Source organism: Martes martes (assembly GCF_963455335.1).
Source record: "Martes martes genome assembly, chromosome: 4".
NCBI classification, from domain to species: Eukaryota; Metazoa; Chordata; class Mammalia; order Carnivora; family Mustelidae; genus Martes; species Martes martes.
The window spans coordinates 145,529,023-145,547,502 of record NC_137891.1 but is presented as its reverse complement, the minus strand read 5'-3'; the positions used below and the strand labels follow the sequence as shown (position 1 = coordinate 145,547,502).

The 18,480-nt window shown below is 40.0% G+C and overlaps 1 pseudogene across 1 annotated transcript in view; it reads left to right on the top strand.

Annotated features, from left to right (window-relative positions):
* LOC308341695 (pumilio homolog 3-like) overlaps positions 1 to 2,536 on the top strand; it is a 37,175-nt pseudogene extending 34,639 nt beyond the window's left edge. Inside the window, exons 3-4 of the transcript in view lie at positions 321 to 1,341; positions 1,636 to 2,536. The product of the transcript in view is annotated as a pumilio homolog 3-like (transcript). The remainder of the gene's footprint in view (positions 1 to 320; positions 1,342 to 1,635) is intronic.
* Positions 2,537 to 18,480: the final 15,944 nt, after the last annotated feature.

Here is an 18,480-nt window from a genome sequence, read left to right as displayed (position 1 = left end):
AATAGGTGTTAGCAAGATGTGGACACAAAGGAACTCTTGTGCACTAGTGGTGGGAATGGAAACTGGTACAGCCATGTAGAAAACAGTATGGAGAGTCTTCAAAATGTTAAAAATATAACCATCCAATGATACAGTATTTGCACTACTGGGTATTTACCCAAAGAATACAAAAACACTAATTTAAAAGGATATGGGCACCCCAGTGTTTACTGCAGTATTATTTACAAAGGCCAAATTATAGAAGCAATCCAAGAGTGTCCATGAATAGATGAATGGATAAAGAAGATGTGGTGTACATGTGCAAACTGCTATGATGGAAGTCAAAGGGAAAAAAAAAAAAGATCACAGAAAAGGGTGCAAAGAATGATTCTCATTCATCAAAGACATTTCCAAGAAAAGTTATCCAGGAAGGTGGCCCTAAAATCATATCAAATAACTTTGAGAAATATGCCACAAAACCTGGGAGAAAAGGTGTAAAACAGTTCAAAAATAAGGAAGAGGATAAAATAGCAAAGAACAAATTCCAACAGGCGAATAAATTCAACAGGAAGAGAAAATTCCAGGTGGACCATAAAAGTGATGAATCAACAGTCAAGAGCATAAATGGGGTGACTTCAAAAAAAAGAACTAAAGCAAAACAGGCAACTGAGTGATAAAACCAACTAGGACATTGTTGTTCCAGAAAAGCAGATTTGGGAGATCTTAAGAAGAAAAAACTGTGACAAAGGAAAGAGGGTGAAGGTGATGAATGATTTGCAGAAGTTGATTGAAGGGAAAATGAAAACCATCGCATTTGTGCATGATTCAACTTGTATGATCCAGTATGACATTCAGTATGGTAATGAAGAACGGCAAAAACAGGCTTTTGAAGAGCTCTGAGATGATTTGGCCCAATTAAGTAGAGGTAAATATTCCAGAGATATTAAGAAATTTCTCGTGTATGGGAGTAAGCCACAGATTGCAGAGATAATGAGAAGCTTTAAAGGCCACGTGGGGAAGATGCTCTGGCATGCGGAAGCGTCTGGGTTGTGGAGTGTATGTACAATGACAAAGCCATCTTGGAGCAGTGGAAGGTGCTGAGGGAGGAGCTCTATGCGAGCACATTTTACAAGTCAGCCAATTGCCCAACTCTGAACAAAATATGAGAGGTACAGCCAGGAAAAATTATGTTTATCATAGATGAAATGAAGGAGATTCTAACTCCAATGGCCCAAAAAGAAGCTGTGATTAAGTGTTCATTGTGATTAAGTGTTCAATGGGTGCATAGAGTATTCTTGGACTTTTAAACCTATGCACCCCCAAAGCTAAGATCAGAAAGACAAATATCATATGATTTCACTTGTATGTGGAATTTAAGAAACAAAATAGATGAACATAGGGAAGGGAAGGAAAAATAAAGATGAACTCATAGACAGAGACAAACTATAAGAGACTCTTAACTAGGAAACAAACTAAGGGTTGCTGGAGGGGAGGAGGGTGAGGGGATGGGGTAACTGGGTGATGGGCATTAAGGAGGGCACCTGATATAATGAGCACTGGGTGTTATAAGCAACTGATGAATCACTAAATTTTACCTCTGAAACTAATAATATGCTCTATGTTAATTAAATTGATTTTAAATTAAAAAAAAAAAAGAGATTGAAGCCATCTATGAAGCAGTGATATATGTGGCACAAACGAGATGGCGCTAGAGTGGCTATTCGCTGTCTGTGACATAACACACTGAAGGACGGGAAAGTGACTGCGAAAATAATCAAGACTTATGTTGAAAAAGTGGCTAATGGCCAGTACTCTCATTTGGTCTTACTGGTGGCATTTGATTGTATTGATGATACCAAATTTGTGAAGCAGATAATCATATCAGAAATTATTAATTTCTGGCTTAACATAGTAAATGACAAATATGGAAGGATGGTTCTATTGTATTTACTTAGCCCCAGGGATCCTGCACATACAGTATAAGAAGTTATTGAGGTTCTGCTGAAAGGAGGTAGAAACACACACAGTAAGAAGGATACAGTGTTCCGCCCACCAGAGCTCTTCAAGTCCATCTCTCCAGTTTTGTTAAGTTGCCCTCAAGGACATGCCCAAGAAGTGGTGCTACATGAGTCTGCATGTGTGTTGGTGTCCAACATCCTGGGAGCCACCACTGGAGACATTCAGCCTGTCATGAATGCTGTTGCCAGCTTGACAGCGAGAGAGTGACATCCAGGTGGCAAAGACAGAGCTTCACATCATAGAACACCTGCAGGAGATCTAGTTCTGAAGTGGTTAATAGAACAAGAGAAAAAGATGAAGGGAAGTGGAAGAGAACGTTGTTTTGCAGAAACACTTGCAGAATATGTTGGTTGAAGAACATGCAGTCCTGGGCTAGTGTAAAACCAAGGAGCCATTATTCTTTCTAGCCCTCTCCAGAGTTCTGATCAAGTTGCAAACAAAGTCAAGGCTGAACTGAAAGGCCTGATTCCCACATTGAAGAAAAACAAAAAACACCAGCAAAGGAATAGAAACGCTACTTGAAAAACTGGCTGCATAGTGAAAACAGTTAAGAACAAGAAGGAATTGTTTTTCTTGTTCTCTTTTCCCAGTATGGAAAAGAAGGGCTAGGATCCATCTTCGTGGGAATCTGGGTGCTCTGAATAGGTGTTTCTTCTTTGTACAAGAGTCTATTTATAATACAGTTCTAAAAAAAAAAAAGGTGTATTATATATGTACATATACAATGGAATATTATTCAGCAATAAAAAGTATCAAACCTTGCCATTTGCAACAACATGGACGGAGCTCGAGAGTATTATGCTAAGCAAAATAAGTCACTCAGAGAAAGACAAATACCATATGACTTCACTCGTATGTGGAATTTAAGAAACAAAACAAACATACAAAAGGCAAAGGAGAGAGAGAAAGGCAAACCAAGAGACAGACTGTTAACTACAGAGAACAAACTGATAGTTTCCAGAGGGGAGGTTGGCAGGGGTATGTGTGAAATAGATGATGGGGATTAAAGACCATACTCACCCAGATGAGCACTGAGAAATGGATAGAATCGTAGAATCATTATATTATCTGTATGTTATTATTATATTATCTATATGTTAACTATACTGGAATTAAAATTTAAAAAAATTAATCCAAAAAATGTAAAAACCATTCTAAGCTTGGGCCTCCTACCAGATTTGGTCTTCAGGCTGTTTGTCCACTCCTGATTTAGACCAAGGAAGCAACAGAGTAATGAGGAGGCAGACTGAGTGAAGAAATCTGAAGTCAAAATAATTAAAAATGAGTGTGTGGTTGGTCAACTTTTGATGGGTTCTCATTTATTGGAAGCCCAGATTCCTTCATGTGACCTTTCATAAGGTTATCCAGGCTGCCTTGTTGATCTCATGTATAGATCCATCAGAATCCTCATTATTTTCTAATCACATACACCATTAGGCCCGTGTATCTTTGCTCATGCTTCTGCCTTTGCCCTCCCATGCCTTACTTGCCTAGATAATTCACTTCTAGATTAGATCCTGTTGACACACTCCCTCCTATATATAGCCTTTTCTAGACGCTTCCTCATGCTCTAAGTCAGTATCACTCTCCCTATGCTTTGATGCTACTTTGTTCGTGCCTCTATCATATATCTTTCTTGTGTACTAGATATGATGATTTAAACATCCGTCTTTCCAGAGTATAAGCAGGGACTAGGTTTTTCTTCAGCACTATGGACAGTGTGCACTCCACAGCTACACTCACTGAAAATATTTATTGAGAGTCTCTTTTGTGTGAGGACTGTGTTAAGCTCTTGCATTCATTATCTCATTTAATTCCCATAGTGCCCATCTCAGGTAACTTCCTCATCTCACAGATAGAAAGCCCAGAAAAATTAAACGAATTTCTCATGGTTTCATAACCAGGAAAGTGACAAAGCTTGGACTCAAACCCAATTCTGATGGACCCCAACATCCATATTCTTGAACTGTCACGCTGTCTCATCAATTGTTGAATAAGCAAATGAAATCTGTAACTTGAATTAGGCTAATAGTCCCTGCTGAAGCATCTCTAGGATGTTTTAATTTTCTAAAAAATGCAAATGGTTCACAGTTAATATCATAAGTATTCAGGGGTAGAAAGAACCTAAGAGATCAACAGGTCTGGCTTGTTTTTGAGATAGTAAAACCATTATGTATGAGAGAGCACTTATTTTTAACCTAAGATCACACAACTTAAACTCCAACCTCCTGTTTAGTCTAGGACTTTCTGCATCATGTTTTGACCTCTCCAGCACTTTCACAAGGCTGTCCCCTAGAGTCAACCTCATCCCACACCAATGAATTGGCAGACTCAATGTTAACCTTCAGAATAAATGGTAAAAATGAGGTCGTTACAGTGAGTTAAGATTGAGTTTGGCTCTTCCAATTGCATAGATATTCATAAAATAAACAATACTGCCTTTGGCTTCATTTTGAAATAATATCTTAGAGTAGGTTATTCATTCATTCATTCATTCATTCATTTGCCAGAGAGAGTGCTAGAGAGAGTGAGAATACAAGCAGGGGGAATGGCAGGCAGAGGGAGAAGCAGTCTCCCTTGCTGAGCAAGGAGCCCAATGCAGGAGTCAATCCCAGGATCCCAGGTGGGATCATGTCCTGAGCCGAAGGCAGATGCTTAACCGACTGAGCCACCCAGGCGTCCCAAAATCTTAGAATAGGTCTGATGATTTCCTTCAGGATCCCTTTGTCCTCTGCCTATGGGCTTATTAATGTAGGATGTAACACAATGCATTGTCTTTGGCTATTTATTAATCTGTCTCTTGCACTCAATGCTGAGCTCTCCAACAACATGGACCACATTTGTATCCCTATTGCCTGGCACAGTTTCTGTCCCAGAACTGGTGAATATCTGTGAAGACTTACTGACTTGCTGAATTGAGGTTGGACACAAGAGATGTGGCAAAGGGAGATCAACAGGGTGGCTCGGCTTCTGGTGTGTGTGTGTATCTGGAACTCACTTAAGTCATCATTGCCTACTTCCCTGTTCCAAAAGATTTCCCTTGAAAAGTTGTTAGAAAATGGCTGTGAGTGAGACTTTGACAGTTTTTTTTTTTTTTTCTAGGCCTGAAAATATTAGGAAAATCCAGGTGGTCAAATTCAGTGTAATCAGTGTTTTTCAGGGAACATTGTGGATGGATGAATGCAAGCTGATTATACAGTAAATATTTAATTTTAGATTCTGATTATTTCATATTGACATTTCAGAGCAGTAAATATTTTTATGCTGGATTCAGCCTAAACCATGAAAATAACTCCCTCAATGGCAGAGTCTACACATGTAATTGTATAATTTAATACTTTCATTTAAAACATTTCTACTTTTAAATATCTTTTAGATTTGAAAAAAATAATTTCCTATCTAAGAAGGCTCAACCTTAGACTCTCTGGGCCAGAGACTAATTAGTATTTCACCAGGAAAATGGAAGGCTCGTTTTCTGAAGATGACTCTTTTGATTTGGGTATTTTCCATTCTCCAGTGCCAGTCAAACCCTCATGGGAACAGTCGTGGAAGAGTTAAAAGAGAAACCTCCATGGAGGGACATTAGCTGGGTAGTTTTTGCTTTTGCTAGAAAAAGGTGGTTTCAGACATATACTGTTAGGAACAAGAACAACCCTAGAGGATGGTTAAGGAAATGCTTGTGGAGAAATAAGTGGGCAGGTTTTTGGAGAGAACCAGCTGAGAAGATTTTTTTATATTATGTGTGTGCTCGGGGTGGGGGATGTGTTAAAAACCATCTGGTCTCTATAAACTCATAAGTAATTCTGTCTCAAGTATTTATGAGCATTTTATAGAAGGCATTTGAAGAACGCTTCCCCATTACAAGTCTAGCACATCTCCTATTCTCTAGCAGTTGAAAAAGACCCAAGAAGAGATACGGTGAGATAGTGTCATTGCCATTTCATAGATGAGCAAATTGATGGCCGGAGAAGATGGGTGACTGAGTCAAATGTTACATCTAGTAAGAGGTATCAAGAAACCCTTCTTTTCCCTCGCTTTGAGTTTTCTTTAGGCGCTCTACTGGAGTTTCTTCTAGCTTTTTCACTGAACCGACTCCTAGAGAGGTGAACTGATCTGCCTAACACGTAAGTAGTTGAAGTTTAACTAGTCATGCTCTGCTGGTACCTACTTGCCTCCTTGTCTTTGGGGAGCCATCAGTCTTGCGGAAGACAGGTGTTCTCCTCTGCTGCATCATGACATCAGTCGTACCTGGTCCAGAGGTTAGCCTAATTCTGGGATTTCATCAGTGGGGCTGTTTCACTAATGGTATAAAGCCACACCCTGCGGCCTGTCTTCAATCATTCATATAGATGATATTTTGGCCTCATATATATTCTTTAAAAATTTTTTTAAAATTTAAATTCCAGTTAGTTAACATGCAGGTGTTGTGTTATTTTCAAGTATACAGAATTCCATGTATTCAAGACTTTCATACAACTCCTGGTGTACATCACAAAAAGTGTACTCTTTAATCTCTATCTCCTATATAACCCAACCCCCACTCAACTCCACGTGTATATTTACGCTCAGAACTCAGCAGGGAAGAGAGATGCAACCTAGACTCCGAAGAAAGTAACTAGCAGGGTTAGGATTCAAATTCTTCAAAGCTCATGTTCTAAAATCACTGCTCTAGTGGCAGCAACATTAACAATCACCAAATAATAATCCATAGGTTTCTTCCACATTTTCCAGTCTTTATTGTAGCTAGTTTGGGGTCCTGTTACAAATTTTGGCTAATGACCTGTGAGCAAAAATATTACGTGTTATTTCTGGTTCAAAGCGGGTGTCCCTTTCCATTGCAACACCATTCTCTCCCTTCAAGAAGTAAGGAGCCCAGAGATCCTGGATCCTTAAGAGGCCACATGGAGGGGCACCTGGGTGGCTCAGTGGGTTAAGCCTCTGCCTTCGGCTCAGGTCGTGATCTCGGGGTCCTGGGATCGAGCCCCACATCGGGCTCTCTGCTCTGCGGGGAGCCTGCTTCCTCCTCTCTCTCTCTGCCCGCCTCTCTGCCTACTCATGATCTCTGTCTATCAAGTGAATAAATAATAAAAATCTTTAAAAAAAAATTGTAAGAGGCCACATGGAGCAGCCTGTGTTCCCTAATCACAGTAAGGTTCCTGTGAGTAAGGAAATGAAAACTTGACATGTCTATATTCTATCCAGAGCGTTGGGAGTTATTTATCTTCGCCTGCATAGCATACTCAGGCCTCAGTAATGTATCTCACAAGGAAGTGATCAAGGGAATAAAGGCCAATGTAGATACGGACAAGTGAACACAAGGCTCACCCAGCAACAGCACAGCAAATAAGGGATCTCTGCAGAGTCTTGATAAAACAAGTATCAGCCTACTCATTTCTTAATGAGGGCTTTCCTAAATACATTGGCTAATACGATATATCCTACACCCTCACTAAACTCGAATCTCTTTGAGGACAAAGATGATACCATTGCCATCTCTCTGTCCTCAGGGCCCAGCACGGTTCCTGGGGACTGTCAAATTGTCAGTCTATGACTGTTGAGCCGAAGCAGAATGAAGCATTGGTAATGAATACCAGAGCTTCAGTGGACTTATTATGCTTTTGTATTATTTGTAATTATCATTAGCATAAATTATACATCTATTCACCATAAATATATACATATATTTTTGTTTAAGTTAACTATTTAGTAAACTGAATGTAGTTCATTATCTAATAATCAGCCTTTTATTTTAAACAGGCATTTTGTGTTTTGGAGGTCAGGCCCATCAAGGCAACTAATTCAGATTGCCCAAGTAAGGGGAGAAATAAAAGCTTTGCGTTTTGAAGATCATTAACAAAAATATCCTAAGACTCAAGAGGAGATAGGGAGAAATTTGGAGCTGGAAAATTTGGACAGTCAAGCCAGGAGTCGAGCAGCACCCAGAAGTGGAGAAGATGGCTTTGGGCAGTAATAACCCTGAGGACCAAGGGCTAAGAACTGGAGCAAGGGTTACCACTGAGGGCATCTGGGGCAGAACAGGCATTTAAGGAGTAGAGTGGAGCATGCATGAAGACAAGCCAATGAACACAACATATAAACCAGGAGACAATGTTAAAGCATAGAGGAGCAGTGTGGACAGACGAAGGAAAAGCAGAGCTGTTGCCATGCTGAAGACCATCTACAAGGTGATCAGGGAAGACCTGCTTCGACTGGCAGACAAGGGGGGCCCTTCCCTGTGGTGGAGAGAAGAATTTCTGTCTACCAATTTAAGACCCAGGGTTCTTGGAAGTCTGGGAGCTAATAGGGATGGTGGAACTCCAAGACAGTAATGCTGGGTTTTATAACCAACCTGGAGGAAGGAGGCTGTCTTTGATTCAAATTGAACAAATGAAAAAGATGATAGCTCTTATATTGCTCCAAGATTTTGGAGCAATTCATTCTTGTTACATTTTTAAGGTCTTGTCGTAGGCTCATTGGTGGGATTACAAAGAAACATTTGGCAAGGCCCTTGACCTCAAGAATCCACCCAGCTCCCTGGGAAACAAAGAGGTATTCAGAAAAACATAACTACAGGCATAGTAATCCTTAATCCCACAGAAAAATTCCAAAGTTCTCAGCTTGTTTACCTTGACTATTATGAAAAATATGCCCCAAACTACATCTCTTATATTTTCTACCATGAACCTTCCTCTTGTCCATTCCAAGTTCTAGTGAAAACTGGTGAAGTTCTTCTTGATCCCCAAATATGCCATGTCTTTTAACAGATTTGCCTTGCTATATCCTCTGATTGAAATGCCTTCATTTGCCTAAGACATTCCCACTCAACCCCCAAGATCTAGTTATGATGTCTCTCCCTTGACATTTTTCTGATTCTCTCAAGAGAAACTGGGAGAGACACGGAGAGAGATACAAAGAATATTAGTATTACTAAACTCATATTAGGTGCTTGTCACTGTCACCGCCTGAATTGTGTCCCCTAAAAAGTCATATACTGAAGCCCCAGCCCCCAGTGTGACTGTATTTAGAGACAGGAACTGTGAGAAGATAACTAAGAATAAAGAGTCTTAAGAAGGATTAATGGTCTTCTAAAAGGAGTCACCAGAGAGCGCCATGAGAGACACAGCGAGAAGGCTGTCATCTGCAAACCAGGAAGAGGGATGACACCAGAATCCAACCTTGCCAACACCCTGATACCAGACTTCCAGTTTCCAGAACTGTGAGGGGAAAAAAAAATCTGTTGTGTGAGCTGTCTAGTCTATGGTATTTTGTTATGGCAATCTGAGCTGACACAGATGGTCACTGTGCCTTTTTATCTATATTTCATCCTTCAGTGACCCTAACCACCTGAATAGGCATCATTTCCCCCTTCCACAAAGAGGAGAGTAGAGCTCTGAGAGGTGAAATAATGTGCCAGTAGGTACAGAGTAGAGATCTGAACCTGGGTTTGTGTGACTGGAGAGGCTGGACTCTTCCTACTCCATGTCCCTACATCCCAGGCCTTCCTCTGGACGGCCATCATGGTACCTGGCATGCCCCTGGATGACAGCAATCTTCAAACCACATGGCAATGAGCTGTTTTCTCTGCTAAACCATATAAGAAAGTGTTAGATTTTTATTTATTTATTTATTTATTTTTATTTTTCTACCTAAGAGAATCTGAACAACAGAACTGATAGATAATTAGAATGAATAAGAGGTATTCTCATCAACTGTCACAGAAACCAGAGGCACGGGGAAATCCTTTGAGCTGGGAAGGCTATGCTTTTAGCCCAAAAGAGAAATATGTATTGAGTATTCATTCCTTGCCAGGGACTGTTATTTGCTGGGAGCAAAGAAGGATAAGAGATCATCCTGGCCCTTGAGGAACTCACAGTTGAGCAGAAAGAAGACATTAAATGTTAATTTTCGGTTCTCATGTGTCCTCTGATTGGGATCTGGCTGGATGTGTAGGAATCAGCCTTGGGCAAGCACTGGAATCATCTAGGAAACTTTAGAAAACACTGAAGGCTGCAGCCCACTTCCAGAGATTTTTATTTAATTAATCTAGGCTATGGTCTGGCTATTCAGAGTTTCCAATTGATTCTGATGGACATCCAGGGTTGAAAATCAGTGGGCTGGGAACCTAGAAGGAACAGGGGGGTTCCAGGTTTAACAGAAAGACACAGAGAGAGAGAGAGAGAGAGATTGAGAGAGGCGGACAAGTGCAACAAAGCAGAGGCACCGCATAAGCAACAATCACTGCCATTCTGCATTTAGGAGCATTTAACAAGTGCCCATATTGTGAGAAGCACTGCAGAGGAACTATTAATACAATTCAGAGAGCGTGCATTAAGAGCTAAAACAAACAACACAAAAAATCAAATACCGCTGTTTATTTAGTGAATGTCTTTCAAGGGGCTGTAAGTACTAGAAAGACATTATCTTAATAAGCTCCCATCAACTCTGCCAGGTAGGGGGCAGGTTAGGCTTTTATTAAATGATGCCCTATTGAAGTACATTCTTTGCTTGAATCAGAAACTAATGTAATGTAAACTATGGGGACCAGCTGCACTTAACATCATAAGAGGCATAACTCAGCATAGCACAAGAATGTCCCTAAAGACCTGACCTCAGGGGAAAGGCTGGGACAAGAGGCCTAAAGGGAGGCTAAAGGGTACCTTTGAAGGGAAAACAAAAGCGATGAAGTAGTAATAATACTTTATTATTATTATTCAGCCTTACAATGCCAGGTATCTTGTTTTGTTTTCCATGTATCATTTATAGTATTCATCCTGTGAGGCAGGGGCCTCCACTCTATAGAGGAAAAATGGGGAACAGACAGGTTAAGTGACTTGTCCAAAAGCAAAGAGCTTTCAAGCGACCAAGTTAGGTTTTGAATCTAGGACTGACCTGAATGAGACTTTATAGCCAGTTCTCTTAATTTTAGGCCTTCTTTTAAGGGAGGATGAGGTGGGAAAACAAAGTGGTGAGAACAAGGTAAACACACACACACACACACACACACACACACACACACACACACACACACACACAGATTTCCCTGCAAGTCTTGAAATTAGAACAGGTTCTGTAGGTGGTTGATGAGGATTGGTTTGTGAATGAGTAGGCAGCTGATCGCGTAAGATGTCTAACTGTTGAATGGGCTGCAGAATTCAGACCAAGAGCTGCGGAAGGGGCTGCAGGCGGAAGCTGAGGAGAGGCATTTCATCATCTTTAGCCGACCCGAGAACACCGTCATGATAGTATTTAGGGCAGGGCCATGGAATCGGAAGAGGGGGAAATGAGCGGTTACTACGCATTAGCCATTGAATAAATGTTAAAGTTTGTGAGAGTGTGTGTGTGTGTGTGTGTGTGTGTTTAAGATTTTATTTATTTACTTGACAGACAGAGATCACAAGTAGGCAGAGAGGCAGGCAGAGAGAGAGAGGAGGAAGCAGGCTCCCCATTGAGCGCAGAGAGCCCGATGCAGGGCTCCATCCCAGGACCCTGAGATCATGACCCAACCTGAAGGCAGAGGCTTTAACCCACTGAGCCACGGAGGCGCCCCTAAAGTTTGTGTTTGTTTTTTTTTTTTTTTAAAGATTTTATTTTATTTATTTGTCAGAGAGAGAGAGAGAGAGAGAACACTGGCAGACGGAGGCAGAGGGAGAAGCAGGCTCCCTGCCGAGCAAGGGGCCCGATGTGGGACTCGATCCCAGGATGATGGGATCATGACCTGAGCCGAAGGCAGCCGCCCAACCAACTGAGCCTCCCAGGCGTCCCTAAAGTTTGTGTTTTGATTAAACTTCATCCAATAGAATCTAACAGCCCTTGGGGTCAGCACACATGCATACCTGTTAGTATTCCACGACATCATACATATTACCATATACATGAAATAAAGTGGGAGAGTCAGATAATTTTCAGCCTAAGCCTTTGGGAATAGCAATAAGACACAGAGTTTCTGGGGCAAGCCCAACACCATCCCATGCCTTCGTTTTTCATGTTTAAGATACTACTTACTGTGCACTAACCAAGAATCAGACATTGTGCTAAGTGCCTTAAATATATCATCTCACTTAGATAATACAATAAAATCTTGATCTCATGATCCCTCTGAAACTTCTAAGAGAGAATCTTTCCTTGCATTGTCCTGGCTTCTCATCCTTTACAGGCAATCCTTGGTGTTCACTGACAGGCACCTACATAACTCTCGTCTCTGCCTTTGGCATCACGTGGCATTCTCCCTGGTTTCTTCATATGGCTATTATCTTATAAGAACACTAGTCATATTGGATTAGGAGACCACTCTACTCCAGTATGACCTCATCCTAACTAATTACATCTGCAATAGACCTACTTCCAAATAAGGTCATCTTCTGAGGTACCGGGAATTAAGACTTCACAAAATATTTTATTGGGGGAACATACTTCAACCCATAACACTATTATTTATGAATTTCTAAGTGGCCAATGAGGATATTAGGAAAAGTGGATGGAAGGAATGGGAATTTATTCAATAAGTAAATTTAAAAAAGGAGAAACATTGGTTCCAAGGTGGCAGGAAGAAAATTTGGATTGATCTCTTTTCCCTCTTAGAACTACATTAAAAACATGGTGAGGAAATAAGGTTATAACCTCAAACTATGTCAAACATAGAAAGGGAATCATCAGTAGGTGAGAGATTTTTAAAAATCTCTGAAAAACAGAGATGATAGAAGCTGATTAGTGATGAATGAAGAGTCTGCATGTACTGTAGAACTCTTGAGTTTCTGAATCTGAGGAAACTGAGGGACACCACCACCACCAACAACAATGAAGGGGAAGATCATGGTATATAGCCACAGAAATACTTAGGAACCAGAAATATTTAGGAACCAGAAGACAGTTTTTAAAAAAAGTAACTGAAATATTTGAGAAGATATCATAACCATAAAACAAAAGATGCACTTTAAAAAAAGGTAAAAATAAGAACTCTTAGAAATTAATAACATGCCTGCCAATAAAACAATAAAAGAAAAGAAAAACCTATAATAGAGTAAGAGAATAAAGTTAAGGAAATCAGTTAAAACCAAACCATTCTGAGGAAAAATGAGTCTTATTTTTTTTAATGAGTCTTATTTTATATCCTGACACTTTACTGAATTCCTGTACGAGTTCTAGCAGATTTGGAGTGGAGTCTTTTAGGTTTTCCACATATAGTATCTTATCATCTGCAAAGAGTGATAGTTTGACTTTTTCTTTGCCGATTTGGACGCCTTTAATTTCTTTTTGTAGTAATGAGTCTTACTTTAAAATTCTTTCCTAGCCAATTAAAAGTGAGGGTAGACTCTGACTAGGCAAGGGATCAGGAAGTTCATCTGCCTTTCTTAGGATGGTCTCTTGCAAAATAAAGTAGTAAGCCAAGAAAGACAATGACCTGAGACCGAAATAACAGAATATACTATCCCAGAAAGTCATAGGACAACAGCTGAAAGATTTCAAAGTCCAGATTGGCTCAGGAGTCAACAGTGAAGGAGATCACCAGGTAAAAACAAGGGGAGGTTGAGGTAGACAAGGTGATGGGGTCCGAATGATTAAATAGTATCATCTGGGACTTGGGAAATGTTGGTACTAATCAAGGCAATTGGTTGAGTGTGAAAAAGTTGATTCCCTTGAAACTCCATGCTGAAGTTTTTCTTCTCTGAGTGATTCTTCTCTGTCTCATTGAGACAGAGTATTTAAAGCAAAGGAGGCCTAATCTGGACAAAATACTAGCTCCACTGTGAACACTATTACACAGCGATAATAATTCATGTTCCATGATTCATTTTTAAGTTTTGGGATAAAACTACCAATAACTCACTGAAGGCTTAGTCATCATTGCAGGACAGAGGACAGATGTTACCAATTTTGGATGTGGGAGTGAAATATGGGTGGAAGGTGAGCTTAGCAAAGGTATCATCTTACAAAACAGGGAGGTGAGGTAGACTGGCTATGGATGATAGGACAATAAATGGATGTGAACTATGCTGTGAGGAAAGAAGGTGACCTGAGGAGGAACCAAGAGTATATACTGGAAGGAGTGGGTTTATGAAATGGACAAAATCCTCTCTGGTCACTGCAGGGATGCCCAGATAATATAGACACAACAATTAAGAATATCATCAGCACTGCTTATTTAGATGCATAGAGGTACTTGCAGAAAGCCACTGTCCCCACTCCAAAACACAGGATTAGAAGTAGTTACCTCTGGAGAATGGGGCTGGGGGAAGGAGGGAGGCGGGGACTGTGGCTTTTCATTATAAGCCTCTCTGTCCTTAGGATTTTTTTCAGTGATATCCATGCATTACTTCCATAAGATAAAAATATACTACAATGTTTTCATTTTAGGAAATTTCAAACACTTCTTCAAGTATCAGAAAAGTATAATGAACCCTCATTATCCAGCATCAACAATGTGCGACTCATGGCCAATTCTATTTCTTCTATAACCTCACCCATTTTCCCCTCCATATTATTCTAGGGCAAATACTGCATATTATTTCATCCCTAAATGTTTCAGTATGTATATCTATAATATAAAAATTATTTTTTTAACTTAAGCATGCACTATTATCATACCTTAAAAAATTCCTTAATTCTGACAAATACCCAGTAAATGCTCAAATTTCCATTATCTCCTAAAATTTTTTAAAATAATTTCAATATGTAAATCACTTTGTTTTCAAAATTTAAAAAAAGCTCTTGCATAAAAAGAGGGGGAAATTTAATCTGTATGACTGCACAGAACAGAACTAGAGAAAAGTTTCCAGCAAAAGATAAGGAAGGAGTTTACAATTAGGAAAACCACTGGAATGTGCTTGCTGCCTTTGGAGGTCTTAAATCCATGTCCTCTAAAAAGGCAAATGAAGCCTATATGACCAGTTGTCTTAGGAGGGAGATTCCTCCCCCCACCATGGCCTCTAATAACCCCACATTCTTTAATTTTAAAGACATTTGAATTCATAGAGAACCATTATACTTACAAACTATTTGCTTTGTGAACACAATTTTAGACAGTGTACTCGGAAGTTGCTGTTTTTTTTTTTTTTTTCTTTTCTCTTTTCTCCCTCTTCTTGTTCTTGTATCTCACAGCTTAACCATTTTCCAAGATTCTGCACTGTCTTTAGAAGCCCTAACTTCCCCCCAAACTGTAAATCATTTCAGGTCAGAGATGTTATCTGTGGTGTTGTTGACTTCCCCCAACTGAGCACATAGTGGATGCTTCTTTTAAACCTGGTTCTCCAGGGAACAGATCTACGACCCAGAGGTCTGCAGGCAGGGGCTGTGCCAAGAACTGCTCTCTAACCATATCTATAACAGAAATGGTAGGTAGGAAGGGGCAGAGAGACAAGATGAAGTGTGACACACTAGAAGAGAAGCCTCAGCTGACCCTACAAAGAGCTTTGGGGTTTGGATGCCTCTTCACAATTGTTTCAAATCCAGGAAGGGTGATGGATCATTGTGTCCCACCCTCATCAACCAGTCATTGAAGACAAGCTACCTCTTAAGGCAAAGGATTAATCCTGGGCAAAACAACTCCCCTTATGCCAAGGGCAGTACCATACATTTCCAGCACCTGGGGGCATATGAAGGCCACAGTTCTAGAGGTGGGCTCTGGGCAGAGTACCCCCACAATGCTCAACTGGTGTTGGTCTAACTGAACTGCATAGTCAGAGCTCTTGCCTGCCGCTGTCCTCCAGGGACCCTGCACTTGAGCATGATCTTTTCATTCTTCTTGGAACATGTTAGTGGGATTCAGGTTAGGCCACTCCAGAACGTGCCAGTTTGCCATGAGGATTATTTCAAGCTGAAAATGATCAAGGCCTAACATATTTAAGAAGAACTTCTTATATCTACCTTAACTGCCTAAAAGAATTTAGAGAAGGTGCCTGTACCAGAAAGAGAGTTATTACCTAAGATAATTATTTTTAGATTAAAAAAAATACTTCTCCAAAGGACATGGCAAACATTTATTTATCAAACATTTGCTCTTCCCACCCTCCTGTGAATTGTTTTCCTCTCCTTTGAAGTCCCAGACCCCCACCCACTTCTTCTTAGCTCAGGAGAGCATGTAAATCTCAATTACCTGACTGTTGGGAAGTACTTACATACTGTAATTAAATTTGTTTTCCTCTTGTTAATCTGTCTGATGTTAATTTAATTATTAGACCAGCCAAAGAACCTTGAAGGGAAGAAGGGAAAACATTGTCCTCCCCTACAGTGCGACTACTTCCTTTTTACCTCCTTCAGGTGTTTGCATACTTTATGATACCTGACTGATGCCTTTCCTTTCTTTTCAGCCTGGATTTTCCAGAGCACAATTTCTGGTCTTGAATCCTGAATTCCCCGGCTAATTTATCACTGTGGTACTATACGTCCTCTTCTTTTGAGGCACTTTTATAAAGTCTTGCAAATACAAATAATAATAATAATAAAAGTTAAAGAAATTCCTGCTCATATTTTGAAGCCCCCAACCAAGAGTCAGCTTCTCTGTGAAATTTAACTGTATTCTCACTTGGCAGCGCTAATGTCTACTAACCGTAGCATTCACATATCTTAGATGATGATCTGGTGATGAATCTTTCTTACTGGCCTGCAAACTCCTCAACTCATGGCTTGTTGATTTGCTTCTTCTATGCCTAGCATGGTTCCTAGCATATAAAGATGTCCAATAAAAGCTCTAGCACTTGACTGACTGAATGAATGAATCAAAATCTGGAATCTTTCTTACGGAACAAATTCAGTTATTTTTACCATTTCCCCGACATTTCATAATTGTTGCTAATGTGGTTCACAAATAGAACTAGGAAGTAAACACTGGGATAATAAGCCTGCCTTGTATAGTTCACCAAATCAGACCAGTATGCTCATGTTTTAAACAAAAAAGGGGGGAGGGGCTATAATTGCCACTAAAGCTCTAGCACAATCAATTTTAATTATCATTGCTCCTTGTAAGAAATGATAAGGTATCAGTCATTATAATTGCCAGTGTTGACAATTAGTTAAAGTCATTAACATCTCAAGACCTAAGATAATACAGACTTTACAGAATTTTAAAGATTTGGAAGAAAGGTAGAATGAAGTTAGGAATTTCCTTCAGTTTTGCTTGGGCTCAACAAACATACTCTGTGAATGATTACTTTCATTTTCTTGTGATGCTTGAGAAAGCTAAAGACTGCCACTAGCCTATCCCCTTTCCTTATTATCCACCCTGCTACCAGGTAAACTCTTCTATATATGCAAGTTTCAGTGTGTCACTCACATACGTTCAGGGTGGTATGTGAGGGTTCCCCCACTGCCCACAAGAAAGAACTCAATCCCCTTGGCATTAGAGTCAGAGCTCTTGAATTTCTAGCTCCCCATCTCTTACATGTTCCTCCATCTTCTTTGTGTTCCTCTCTCACCTAAATATCTACAGGTTATTCCTCTTAACCACTTTGGTATTTGGTGCCTCTGTGACTTTGCATAGACAGATCTCCTTGTCTTAAATACTTTACCTTTTTTTTTTTTTTTTTGGCCTGACAAACTTTTCCTCTTAAAATGCAATTCAACAGACGAATGGATAAGGAAGATGTGGTCCATATACACTATGGAGTATTATGCCTCCATCAGAAAGGATGAATACCCAACTTTTATATCAACATGGATGGGACTGGAAGAGATTATGCTGAGTGAAATAAGTCAAGCAGAGAGAGTCAATTATCATATGGTTTCACTTATTTGTGGAGCATAACAAATAACACGGAGGACATGGGGAGATGGAGAGGAGAAGGGAGTTGAGGCACATTGGAAGGAGAGATGAACCATGAGAGACTATGGACTCTGAAAAACAATCTGAGGGTTTTGATGGGGTGGGGGTGGGAGGTTGGGGGAGCCTGGTGGTGGGTATTATAGAGGGCACGTATTGCATGGAGCACTGGGTGTGATGCATAAACAATGAATTCTGTTACACTGAAAAGAAATTAAATTAAAAAATTTTTTTTCAAATAAATAAATAAATAAATAAATAAATGCAATTCAAATGACTCTGTCCTCAGGAAAACAACTTACTCCTTTGTACTCCCTATGGAGTTTTGTTGTTGTTGGAGGGGGGGTTCCACGTACCACCTACCACATTATAATCACTTATTTATGATTTCAGTAAGCTTATATTCTTTGGGTTCTTAATGTTAGCTCGGTGCCTGGTAAATAGTAGACCTGCAACAACTATTTTTTGAATGAGCAAATCAATGGGTAGATGAAGAGATAAGTGACTGAAAAAATGAACAAGGTAATGAGTGAATGAATGAACATGCTCATCAGTACATAGCTCCCTTAGCATAGATGTCCAGGTGGCCTGATCATGAGCCATTTTTGTTTGGCACTTGGAACTTCTCTTTCTCTTTCCGAAATTCAGAAGAGACCATGGTATCTTCAAAATTCTAATTTAGTGTCTACATTAGTTTATGATCTAAATTAGATTCATGAAGTACAACACCT